General features: G+C 38.6%; 1 protein-coding gene across 15 annotated transcripts in view; it reads left to right on the top strand.

The window, feature by feature from the left end:
* UNC5D (unc-5 netrin receptor D) overlaps positions 1-14,108 on the top strand; it is a 532,476-nt gene that overhangs the window by 278,147 nt on the left and 240,221 nt on the right. The gene's annotated exons all lie outside the window — the stretch shown is intronic.

Raw genomic sequence — 14,108 nt, 5'->3', positions numbered from 1 at the left:
CTGTGACAATGCTTTAGAGAACTGGTGTCATACTTGGATGTCTAAAATCAGATTTGAGGAATCATTTTTCTAATCAGTTGTGCACCCACTTGGCAGTAATCTGATCTAAACTCAATTCTCTTAGTCTTTGATGAGCTCTCATGTGGAGCCAAATCTAAATTCCCTCAAAGAGCGATATTTCACTTGCCCTTTTTCTGATCAGTGGAGCCCTCCCAGAATTCCAAGAGCTTGCAAAGATGATTACAATGAGCTCTGCGATTTCAACCAATTCCTGAAATGCCTTGGCATATTTTTACCCTGCAAGATGTTTATGCAAAGAGAGGACGTTTCAGCTAGAAGGAAAGAAATACTTTAAGGTAACTTTGGGTTTAAATGTCAGTTTTTTTTCACTTGAATCTTGGTTTCAGATGGCAGAAAGAACTCTATTAAGAGATGTGTTTCTAGTTCCCTAAACTTGACTTAATCATTAGCTAGTTGAGTAAACTTGGCCAAGTTACTTAGGTTCTATGATTGGCATTTTTCTTGTCTGTAAAATGAGTTAAGTGGGATGATTTCAATAGTACTTTCTATCATTAACACACAAAGATTCCTAAGATAGATTTGGACCACTCTGCCCCTTTTTGCCTTTTCCATAACAAAGACACTGCAAATGTCCCTACAAAGTATTTTGCTTAGGCACATATCTCCAAAACAGCATAATATTGAATTTTGCCCTTGCTCTGAATACTTGCTGTAGAAACCTGATTAACAGTTATTTACCAATTAGTGATTATCTTTGGTATCTACCAGCTTTGTTTAAAACAGATCTATATTAAACAAATTATATTAAACAGATCTAGAATTATTTCCTTTGAGTCCTTTTGTGACTTAAGACCTATTTTTACTCATAATTACGATGGCATTGTTATGTAGGCTTATCTAAAATGTAACTTCACAAACAAAAAAAGCAGCTATGAAGAGATACTGCTCTATCAGTAGTTTTTAAGGAATGACAGATCTGGGGCGCTTGGGTGGCTCAGTCAGTTAAGCGTCTGCCTTCGGCTCAGGTCATGGTCCCTGAGGTCCTAGGATCGAGCCCCATGTCAGACTACCTGCTCAGCGAGGAGTTTGCTTCTCGCTCTGCTCCTCCCCCTGCTCGTGCTCTCTCTCTCTCTCTCTCAAGTAAATAAATAAAATCTTAAAAAAAAAAAAAAAAGGACAGATCTAATTATTCACTTGGACAGTCACATGGATAAAATTAGAGTTTCAGAGCAACTTGAAATTCCTTTTAGAACCTCTGATATTAAGAATGCACTCTTTTGACTCTTCAACTTTTTTTTTGTTTTAATTGGGCAGAAAAGCAATGTGTTACTTCAAAGATATTTAGTCATAGTAAAATCCAGTGTAGCTATTAAAAAAGAAAATCTTTTCTTTCCCTGCCCTAGAGTGTTCATAAAGAGTCTACAAATACGGTCTGTTATTTTGTGTGTGTCTCAAATATAACTGGCATAATTATCTTCATATTTGGCTCATTAAGCATTACATTCTTCTGTGAATCACTACAGTGTGACAATGGCCCAGGAATGAAATAGTTCCCTGTGAGACAAAGGGAAAAAGCACGATTCTGTTCTAGTAGTTTTACCTTTAAGTCTACCGTTGTCAATGGAGAACATGGCTTTGATGTATAATTAATCTAACCGAAGCCTACTGTCTTCCACTTACTAATAGAAAACCAGTAATCTGCATTTGCGACAAGCCCAGACCTTCAACCAAACCCGGAGTCCACATTTATCTTGCAGGTTTATGTTGTTCCCTGCAGTCATGGGGAGGACAGCACATTCTTCAGAAAGTGGCTCCTTGAGTCCTTGGACACCGGAGTTATAATAAGTGTGGGAGCTCGCCTCATCAATCTCGGCTGCGTCTGTAACGTGCACCCGGCCTCCAAAGTGTGTGGTGCCTTGGAAGCCAAGTGGATTCTCCCCATAACCCCAGTCTTTGTGGTTGTCCTAGTGGTTTCATCTGGGATTAGTGTGAGGTGGGGACTACAAGTGTAGGGTAGACTGGAAGATGAGTGAATTGTTTTGTTTTTTTTCAGTGTTCACATTTTAATCTCTACAGGATTATGTCCAAGAACTTCAATGTTGAAAGATGAAGGATTACTTTTCTTTTCCCATATGAAAATCTAATTTCTGCCATCCAAGAAAAGGGAATTATCCAAGAGGGATAAATGCTTATGTCACTTATAATGGTTTTCACTGAGTATTCAATGTGCCCTATACTCCATAATTTTTTATTTTATTTTATTTTGTTTTGTTATGTTAGTCACCATACATCATTAGTTTTTGATGTAGTGTTCCATGTTTCATTGTTTGTGTATAACACCCAGTGCTCCATTCAGTACGTGCCCTCTTTAATACCCATCACTAGGCTAACCCATCCCCCCACCCCCTCCCCTCTAGAACCCTCAGTTTGTTTCTCAGAGTCCATAGTCTCTCATGGTTCATCTCCATAATTTTTAATGATGGGTGAATGCCCAGTTTGCTCCATTAAGTGCGTATTGATATATCTCATCTTTCATCACCCTCTATAGTGACATTTGTTCCAGCCCCATAGCCAGGCATGCTGTGTATGAGTAACTGGTTACTCATATTTATTATGGGTCAAAACTTTGTGTGTCTTCACTTCTGCTTTTATCACAATTTATTATGGGCTTCTATCTATAATAAGTCACCTGGACCAAAAAATAAATAAATAAAACACCTTAGTAGTTTCACGCTGAGACCTTGAATAGTAAACCATTGTAGGATCCTTGGTTGTTTTTTTTTTTTCGTCTTTGTTCTGAATTGAGACTTTCAGGGTCTTCTCTTATCCCTTTGCCCCAAGGACCCTGATCTTGCCAGTGGCATTCCCTATAGCAGGTAAATAAGGAGGTGGTGTTTTGATTGGAATCCCTTGTATGTGGTGATAATGATTGTATTCCAGAGGCTCCTTCCCGAAAGATGGACAATGTCCAGTCAGATTTACTGTGACTTCTAAAATCATCTGGTCACTTTTTAAAGAAGATTTTATTTAATTATTTGAGAGAAAGAAAGACAGAGATAGCGACAGAGCACAAGTGGGGAGGTGAGGGAGAAGCAGGCTCCCCGCTGATCCGGGAGCCCCACATGAGGCTCAATCCCAGGACTCTGGGATCATGACCTGAGCCGAAGGCAGACACGTAACTGACTGAGCCACCCAGGCACCCCTCAACTGGTCATTTTTATAGACAACGTAATATATTATCATCCGTCGAGTGGGAAAAAATCATTTCTAAGTCTCTATTTACTTTCACATTTTGCATCTTAGGGATTGTATAATAGGGATGTAATGCAGCATGGGTCTAGGGGTTTTTCTGGAGTGGATTCTAATGTCATACTTAATAGCTTTCTCCAGGACTGCTGTGCCATTGTATACCTCATTCTGTCAGCTTTAAGCACGGTCTTACATTGATTTCTAATGTCTTGACTTTGTTTTCTTCTGATAAAAGTATTTAGTGTGCTTTCTGTCCACTTTGCAGTTATGGTGTTAAATTCTAATTCTAATCAACTATAAACATCTTTTTTGGTCTCGTGTTTGAGAGCCCTTAGGTTGATGATTCTAGAGTTACCTAAAGATCAATTCTAGGAGCGCCTGGGTGGCTCAGTTCAGTGTCCCACTCTTGATCTCAGCTCAGGTCTTGATCTGAGGGTTGTGAGTTCAAGCCCCACGTTGGTCTCCCTGCTGGGCGTGGAGCCTACTTAAAAAAAAAAAAAAATATATATATATATATATATATATATATATATATATATATCCATTCTAAACAAGTATAAGTTAAACTATTTAGAGAAAACTGTATCTGAAAAGTACACAGATCCATTTTTAAAGGAAGGATACCAGAACATATTTCCTTCCCCAGATTTTGCAATGCTATTGCTTCTGTAAGTTAATATTTTAAATGGCCACATAAACTGTATTTGACTAGGCAAGTATTGTAGTCAAACTTGCTTTAATGTATATTTGCGCTTCAAAAAAGATTGAGACAGGAGAAGGAGTAGAAGAATGATAGTGTAATGATCTCAGCATCCGTTCTTTCTTTTCTCCACTTACCTAACAAGAAAATTTTGATCCTCTCCAGGACTCCCTACATCTTTGCCCTGGAAATTACCTCTAACCAGTAGGAAATGTTTCATTCCTTCTAGGGTACATGGACCCATTTGATTGATGGTTTAATATCTTCCCCCAAAGTACCAACTAGTACTGGTTGTTTCTTTTAATTTCAAAACCTGTTCAGTAGTAACACAGGTCATTACCGATCTCCTGACCCAGACCCTAGGTGCCAAAAAATTAAATGCTTGCTATAAGCCACAGATACCTGCAAGGCATCAACCTACTGATGACAAATAGCAAACTGGAATGGCCCTAGTGATATGTACATGTTGCCAGATTCGTAGTCATTTGCATATGGAGGTAGGGTGCTGAGATAGCTAAATAATTAAATCCCATCATGTAATTAAACTTACTGTTAGAGTGCTCTTTTTCCTTCCATTGTTCTTGCTGACAGCATGCAGACCAGGTTTCACCCCAGTGCAATTAAGCTGATTAGGTAATACTAAGCTGCTCAAGTGTGTAGTAGGCTTTTCTGTTGTTGTTGCTTCTTTTTTTTTTTTTCTTAAGCTTCGTAAGTCAAATGCCAGATTCTCAATGTACAACTTTAGGTTTTTAAGTGATGTACATAAAGCTCTTTACCAAACACATTACAGCAAAGCCTAGTGGCCTTAATCCTCAAAGAACATTCAGGTCCTAAGAATTGGTCACTGGGTTGTGATCTTAGGGAAGGAAAATTTTTCCTTCTCCCTTCTAGGTTCTTTGGCTGGTCTAATCATTTAACTGACATAGGGCAGAGTTAGAGGAGGTAAAACACACACACACACAAATTTAATTCTGTACATATGGGAACCCCAAAGGTCTGAGGCTACCAGGCAGGTAGGCAGTTGAGGCTCATATGCTATCCTGAGTTAAGGAGAAAGGGTTGCGGTCTGGAACTACAAGTGGGGGAAAGACAATTCATAGGAAGATGGGAGGAACAAGTGTTTGGTTAAAAAAAATTATTTAGATAAATATATATATATATATATATATATATATATATATATATTTTTTTTTTTTTTTTTTTTCCCTGTGCTGCAGGGATAAGTATTTCTGACGTAAAAAGTTATCTATGGTGTTAGCTCTCTTCATGGTACAGGCTTTCTATCCAAATTCTTATAGAAAGTTAAGAGAGAGGTGTGAAAACAACCTCTTACTGAATCTGTTGGGTCTTGATTGCCTTCAGCTCAAAATAATCCACGTGTTATAGTGTCATCTTTTGGGGTCATGTATTCTCCCCATGAATCTCACCTTTGAAACTTCCCCAAGAAATTTCACAGTCCAGATGTTGAGTTGGTAGATTGCTCTCTTTGATCCAGTGTCTAGTCCTGACAATAGGTCAATCCAGTTAAAGTCATTTCAAGCAAGCAGTCAGGTATGCATGAGGAGATAGTTCTATAGAAACGGAAGGACAGCAGTTAATGATTGGAGCAGGGAATAGTCCTGGTTTCAGAGTTTTGAGGGTAGCCAGTCAAGAAGATTTTTAGCTGTCAGGGTCAAGGCATCTTCAGATAGAGTGAGGGTGGGCAGTGGCAATTCGACAGATTTTCCTGGTTTGCAGTTTGAATGTCTCAGGTGATCTGAGTGGCCCACACAGCAACAGGCATGAAGATTGTCTGTACATGACCTGTTGTGATTTCTTTGAAGTGTATATCATGTCCAACTTTAGCTTACATAGCTTCAGTAAAATGGCAGTGTCCGTTCTCAAGGATTTCAAGTCAGAAGGTTGGAGAGAAATTGGAAGTGCTGGTTTAGGGAGTGGTAGCTAAAAATTGGAGGAAACTACAATCATTTAGGATCCAGCCCAGCTTACAGGTGGAAAACAAAACCTCGAAGACAATGAACAGAACTAAAATCTCCATGAGTGTGTATTCTACTGAAACATTATTTTTCTCTCTATAGCCACCCCCATTTCCATCAAAGATAACCGTAGTTAAGACTAATTTGTTTGCCCATCATGTCTAGTTTCAATAAAGTTGGCTTGATTATTTACATAAGGACAGCAAGAACAGTGATTGACTATAGAGAATCTTCTAATCTGTTGTGCTGGAACTTTTTAGAAGGAACCTCAGACTTTTAAAAGCCTTTCAAGGGGCGTCTGGGTGGCTCAGTCATTAAGCGTCTGCCTTCGGCTCAGGTCATGATCCCAGGGTCCTGGGATCGAGCCCCTCATAGGGTTCCCTGCTCGGCGGGAAGCCTGCTTCTCCCTCTCCCACTCCCCCTGCTTGTGTTCCCTCTCTCGCTGTGTCTCTCTCTGTCAAATAAATAAATAAAATCTTAAAAAAAAAAAAAAAAGCCTTTCAATGCTTGCAAATATCCTGAGCTTCTTGTACCTATCAGGAATGACCTTCTTACTCACCTGCTAAGACTGCTGGGGAGCCCTGTTTTCAAGGGGTCTTATTAACTCCATAAAGTCCACTGAAGTTCCTTAAAGCTGTCTGGTTATATCCGACTCTGTGCATGGCTCTCTCATGACCTTCTAATCAAAGCCTTGGTAATATAACTAACATTTTCATTTGTGTGCTGTTAGAAGGAGAATAGATTCTTAGGGAACTTACACAAATAACTATTTTGCCATGAATTAAGAACACTAAGAGTTCCTGAATTCTGGAGGGATCAGGTAGGGGTGAAAAAGGTGTTTCCATTCTGCTTATAAAGGTATATTTTACCAAACTGCTGTCATTGTTCACTTAGCAGGAAATGTTTCCTTATATCTGGAAAACAAAATATTAAAGAGCCAGGAGTATTTCAAACAAGAAGTCATAACAATGATCTTTCTCATCACTTTTCTCAGTCCCTTGTGATTCTTTTTTTTTTTTTTTTTTTTTTAAGATTTTATTTATTTATTTGACAGAGACACAGCGAGAGAGGGAAGACAAGCAAGGGGAGTGGGAGAGGGAGAAGCAGGCTTCCCGCGGAGCAGGGAGCCCGATGCGGGGCTCAATCCCAGGACCTGGGATCATGACCTGAGCTGAAGGCAGACGCTTAACCGACTGAGCCACCCAGGCGCCCCCATCCCTTGTGATTCTTGTTGATCTTGATCTTTTGGTAGCAATTTTATGAAGCCATCAGTGTTTGTTTGTTTGTTTGTTTTTTCATTAAAGTTCTGTAATTTCTTACCTGGGTCAGTGATAGAACCTTAAAATCCTTAGAAACCTGTATTTTATAGTCCTTGTCACAGTCCTTTCCATGAAATTCTCTAAAAATGAGAGCGATGCTGGCAGGAACATTGTTGCAAAAGTGTCAGGGTAAAACAATAAACTTCCTATAAATGACAAAAAACTTAAAAATGACAGTCATTGAAGATCAGGGGATTACTCACCATTGATAAGGAAATTTGGTTATTTCTGTGATGTGCAACATTTAAGATAATAACTAGAACTCCAAGAGATAACATCAGACCAGGCCATTCCAGATTTTTTAGAAATTTCATGTAATTTTAGAATATTTGTATTAATAAACATTTACCCATATAATATAACCTAATAAGGCTTTAATTTATTTAAGTGATCTCTGTCCCCAACCTGGGGCTCGAGCTCACGACCCCAAGGTCAAGAGTCAGATGCTCTTCCCACTGAGCCAGCCAGGTGCCCCAAATATAACCTAAGTAGATTTATTACCATTTATTTGACAATATTTCCCATGTAATTAATATACCAGTAAGCCTAATTAGTGTAACCTAACTCTTTTTCTTTCCACCCCCCTCCTTTTTTAATATGGAGAGAGAAAAAAATGTTTTGAGATATTCTAGGGATTGCTCTGGAAAATCTGAAAGTTAGTTTGAGGCCAAAAAGACTTCATTTAGAAATTGAATTTTGGGAATTTTGTCAAAAACATAAAAAATCTTTAGGCATTTAACTAAGATTACTGATAATTATGAAACAATACTTAATTATCCATTTAACCAAACTGACAAAAAGATTTCAAAGGCACGTATAGAAGGTACATAGTCCGAGCAAAACAGCTGTTTCAATTATCAAGAAGGCTTGGGTTTACTTCAGTAGTTAAAGACCTGATGATAAAGGTAATATGAAGTACAGGAAATTAATTTGATAAAACACTAAATATTTGTTTCTAGGCGAATTACTTAAAAGGTAAAGAAAAATCTTTCACAGTATCTTATCAAGAGCAGACCAACTGTCCAGGAAACTTTGTCCTTCCAGCAGATTTAGATTTATATAAGCACACTAGTGGTATTAAAGCTTGATTTTAAAATTCCTATAATAGCAATTCAGTTTTTAGCCAACTTGACCATACAAGGTTTCCTCTTTTTTTTTTTTTTCTCTCTCTCTCTCTCTGGTCAACTTTTTTTGGCCATAGCTGGTCCTTCATTTTCCTTCTTCCCATTCTGAAATAGCCATTTAGGCAAAATAACTTTCATTTTTCTAAAAAAAAAAAAAGCATCTCTGTACCTCATACCTTTTCTAACAACAAAAAAATCAAATTTTCCTTGCATACAGAGTTTTTTGCCACCTCATTTCTACTAGCTTTAATTATATATTAGAATTCTTTTTTAAAAAAAGATTTTATTTGAGAGAGAACAAGTGAGCAGAAGCAGGGGGAGGGGCAGGGGGAAGAAGAGGGGTAGAAGGAGAAGCAGACTCCTCATTGAGTGGGGAACCCAACGCAGGGCTCCATCCCAGGACCCTGGAGTCATGACCTGAGCCTAAGGCAGAAGCTTAACCAACTGAGCCAACCCAGGCGCCCATATATATATTAGAATTCTTAACCCTTAGAAGCCTTAATTTCTAGTGAAAACTAAGTAAGCCCTTGTGAACTGTTTGTCATACCAGCATTCTTTAAATTGGCAAATTTGGGGACGCTGGGTGCCTCAGTCTGTTAAGCATCTGCCTTCAGCTCGGGTCATGATCCCGGGGTCCAGGGATGGAGCCCCACATCTGGTTCCTTGCTTAGTGGGGAGCCTGCTTCTCCCTCTGCTTGCTGCTTCCCCTACTTGTGCTCTCTCTCTCTGACAAATAAATAAAATCTTTAAAAAAATTGTCAAGTTTGTGAATATATTTCATATCTTAGAAGCATACATTTTCTTATAGTACAGTTTCTTTTGTATGTGGCACCAGACATGTATACTGGCAGATGCAAATATCTTTAGTTTCTCTGTAATAAGCCAAAAGTGGATAAACCTATGTTCAGTAACCAATATTTCTGTATTTCATTGTATTTGGAAATGACCTAGATAGTCAATGAAATGCCATCACTTAACCTGGCACAACTCTTACCAGTGGAAGTCCAAGAAATTTAGCTATTTTTAGGTAGATATACCAAAGAACAGTCATTGTTGAAATGATTACCCAAAAAGTCTCCTCCTATTTCTACTTAATACACTTTTTTTAGCAACCATTTTTAGATTCCTTATGAAGATTTCATGAGACATTAAAGCAGTTAGCCATCGTCTTAAGTTATCTTTCTTGCTGACAAAGTATGTAACAGAGATAGCTTGAGTTCAGTTGACTTTTAGTAAACACAGGTAGAATGTAAGTATTATACTTAATGCTGATAACTCTAAAATTAAACCAACAAAATTAAACTAACTTTTACCAAAGAATTATATGAAAGCATCTGAACTTGATAAACATTTGAGTTCACTTCCATTATATTTCTGAGATTTAGAAATACTTAATTTGATAAACACTCATTTGTCTGTAAGCCCATTAAATAGACTTCTTTACAAATTTTGACAATAACATCCAGAGGTAGAAAAATGTCATGTGTGTGTGTATATACATACATACATATGTATATATCCTATATCCATAAATATAAAAAGGAAGACACAGGGACTCCGTAGCTTCATTCTTAAAATTTTAGCTATAAATCAGGTGCAATCCAAAACTCACTAGTTTATGAATCCTGGTGTCTCTGGCAGATGGAACAAGATAATGTTACCCACTTAGGTGGTTCTAGTTTTTTACTAATATTTGTGGAGAAGTCTTTTAAGATTTGTCTTTGTCCTTGACAAGTGATATTATGATGACTGTGGACCAGATTGTGGGAAGGAGCTTTTACATCTCCCTTCTTATTTTTAGTCTTACAGTATAGTTTTCCTTCCTCCTGGGGTGTTTGCTCTTCAAAGACATGGTAAGATTTATATCTTCAAGGGACAAATAAGAACGTAAGCTTTCTCCTAGGATTTTTGGAGTGTGTTTGTCTATCAGAAATCTGGGGTAATTTCTCCTTTTTCTTAAGTGCACGACAATTGTACTTTCAATGTCCCAATTATTTTTATGGTATCTTCAAATGTCTGAAGGCAAATAGGAAAAGGTGAGTGGACTTGGAGTTGCTCTTAGAGTTACGATTTTGTATCTCTAAAGATTCAAGTCGTAAATCAAGAACTATTTATTCTAATTCTTTTTTTTTAAGATTTTTTTATTTTTATTTATTTGACAGAGACAGTGAGAGAGGGAACACAAGCAGGGGGAGTGGGAGAGGGAGAAGCAGGCCTCCCGCTGAGCAGGGAGCCCCATGAAGGGCTCTATCCCAGGACCCTGAGATCATGACCTGAGCCGAAGGCAGAAGTCTGCGTAATGACTGAGCCACCCAGGAATTATTCTAATTCTTCTTTTTGTTTTGTTTTTGGGGTTTTGTTTTTTTTTTCCCCCTTGGACTACATTCCTGCAAGCTATGTTCAAAGAATTAGGTAGTTTTTTTCCACTATAAGAATACCATTATTAAAGAGTTTGAGTAGCCCACCCAAGCACACTATTTTGATTTTGTCTTTTTATCAGGGAAGAATACTGTGTATTAATACGTAAATTACAAGATTTTTGTGTTCTGGAGCTTCAGGGTTTAGAGCAGTATGCCTTTGAAAAGACTGTACAAAGTGTTCAGCAAAGGCCTTTGGATGTTCCCCTGCTTTTTGAGTGCCCAATTTAACCTTTGATCAATTCACCTGAGGGGGAGAAGCCTCTATTTATGTTTCTGTCAGTCCCTGAATATCAGCCTCCAGCTGAACCATTTCCTGGTCATGTGCAGGATGGCCTGGAGATTTTCTGGACTACTGTTGCCTCTGTGAGGGAGATTTTATATGGGGGGTGGGGGGCTGGCTTGTGTGATAACTACAGGATTATCATGGTTGTGAAGAACACCCCTTAGCAGCCAAATATATTCCCTGTGAGTGGGCTTGTGAATGGCCATTAATCTTTTCAGTTCCCGTTTAAAACTGGTAGGATCTAAAAGTAGGGGTAAAGGGCTCTGTAATTTAGATGTGCTGTTGATCAGGGGACACAAGTTCTTTGAGTGGAGGTCCACGACATATCCACAAAAGACATTGCTTAGGAAGCCCTGAAGCTCATACAGCCTGATTACAGAGCCCAGCAAAAAGAGCCTTATTGTTTATCCCAGATGCTTCTCATAAATTTGCTTCCTTGCCTTCTGCATTTATATGAGTAACTTCTCCATTTGGGGCCTAGAGAAGAGGCTGGAGTGCTCTGTAAATCTTATCAGAAAAGGGAAACTAAAATAGGTGGCTGAGTGTTTACCAAATTTTCTGGGAAGGTGGGGGAAACCTTTGGGGAGGTAAAGGAATTTGGGGAGGCAGTCAGGCCAGGTCTTAAAAAGGGAAATTTATGTTGGTTGTGGACTTTAGTTTTTGTTCTGATTTCTGTTCTTTCATCTTATTAAGGAAATCTCTACTTTTTCTATGGTCTTTCCATAGGAACCAGTAAGACAATTGCTTTATGATGAGAGCTTTCTATTTCTTTTTTTTTTTTCAAATATAGTTTTCCTAAGTTTCCTAAGTCAATCAATCTATTGATGGGTAGGATCTATTGATGGGTAGGATCTAGTATTCTTAATAGCTACTCAAACCAGTAAGCCTTTTTATGGCTTAACCAAGGATGCAATAGGTAGTCCAGAGGAAAGTGCAAAGGGTGTGGCCCTCATAAGATCCAGAAAGTTCTCTCCCTGAGTCAGCCTAAGAAAGCAAAGATCTTTGTTGTCTTGGTTGGTAAGAATGGTGTAGTGGAAACAGTGTCTGTGGTCTCCCATGGAATCATGAGATGCCTCCAGTCATAGACCCACTGCTCTGTGACACCAGGCAGGTGCTGCTGGAATGGGACTTTTCCAGCACTAACAAGACGGCCAAGGTTTAGATGACAAAGGCCACTTATTGGCTGCCTTAAGACAGATTTCCCTGAGAGCTGGCATGGCTGGACAAAGAAAGTGCTCTTGTGACTTTGCATTTCAGAATATCAGAGTATTCAACTGGCCACACCATACGCACCTGTACTTCCCCCTTCCAGTGGGCAGAGACCTGAGAAAATATTCTCACTGGTCACAAAACCAGACTCTCAAGATGTAAAACAAGATGTAGGGAAACCTCATCTGGTTTTTACATAGGAGACCCACAGCAAATTTGTCTAAACAGACACCGATCTGGTGAGAACCTTGAACTAACCAGTCTGTGTGGCCGGCTGGAAACACAGGCCAATAGGACCTCTCCCTGTGTTCTAGCCTCTGGTTTTGTCTTTTAAGACAATGACACAAAAGACTAAGATAGAGGAAAACAATGGCCATCTCTTGGAGGAAAAGGATTGATAGAAAACAAGAGTACTCTTTTTTTTTTATTATGTTATGTTAATCATCATACATTACGTCATTAGTTTTTGATGTAGTGTTCCATGATTCATTGTTTGCGTATAACACCCAGTGCTCCATGCAGAATGTGCCCTCTTTAATACCCATCACCAGGCTAACCCATCCCCCCACCCCCCTCCCCTCTAGAACCCTCAGTTTGAAAACAAGAGTACTCTTAATAGATTTTTACCGGAGTTGCTATACCCAAGGAACTAGTTCACACTAATGTTTTCTCCTGCTAATCTGAATTTGGAAAAAAAAAAAGAAAGAAAGAAAAGGACTTTCACCACTTTCATTTCCACCAGATCCCACAGCCAGAGAACTGGGAAACTGACGTGGTAAGAATTTTTACCTTCTGCCAGCTTCTGTCAAAGGTCCTGGGATCTCTCAACCACAGAAGCTCCAGAGGGAGCAGTTCCAGTGAGTGGAGGGCTCTCTATTGGGGCACCATATCTGCAGGGGAAGAACACTTTTTCCTTCTTTCTTCTAAGTTCCTTGCCTGGACTAATAATTAAATTGGTATACGACAGGTTAACAGGAGAAAACAAATTAATTTCCTGCATAGGAGAACCCCAAAGAGATGAGGCTCCCAGTCAGGCAGTTGAGGCCTGTATGTCATCCTGAGCTAAGGAGAAGAGGTGAGGCTGTGGGACTTCAAAGGAGAGGAAGATAATTCATAGGAAGATAAGCAAATGCTTGATAAACAAATGTTTGCCATGTCCTAGGAATCAGTCTTTGTGATGTAAAAAGCTGTCTCTGGCATTAGCTCTCTTCCTGGTCCAGACTCTATCTAAATTGTTTTAGACAGTTAAGGAAGAAGTAAAAAGCTCTTCTTGAGTCTATTGGCCTTGATTGTCTTACCTTGAAACAATCCAAATGCCAACATAGCATATTTTCAGGTCATGTATTCTTTTTTTTTTAATAATTTTTTTATTATGTTATGTTATCTGCTCCCCTTAACTTTGTAAGGAGCAAGTCTGTAAAATTTTTAGGCATTTTTTGAAGTGCTCAGTCCTGGGGGTTCTTGATGTAGCCATTTTTTCTCACAAATGAAATAATCTACAGATGGAAATCTACATTCATCCTTCGCCCATCCATCTATCCCTTAATTTCCATTCAATAATTAATATGCTAATAATAATTTCTATTATATAGTGAGTGCTTATTATATGCCATATAATAACCTGGTCAATTTACACTTACCTACTTGAAGGTATACAACAGTTTTGTAGTACTATAGTACTATAATACTACAGTATTCTTTTTCTATGTGGAAGAATTTGGAGGACAAATTAGGTTAGATATCTTACCCAAGATATTATAACTAATTGTAAGAGAGCCTGGATTTGAATCAAGCTCTAACTCCAAGC

Source organism: Halichoerus grypus, chromosome 3 (genome assembly GCF_964656455.1).
Source record: "Halichoerus grypus chromosome 3, mHalGry1.hap1.1, whole genome shotgun sequence".
In the NCBI taxonomy this organism is placed as follows: Eukaryota; Metazoa; Chordata; class Mammalia; order Carnivora; family Phocidae; genus Halichoerus; species Halichoerus grypus.
The sequence above is the reverse complement of the archived record's forward strand: the minus strand, read 5'-3'. Positions and strand labels throughout refer to the sequence as shown.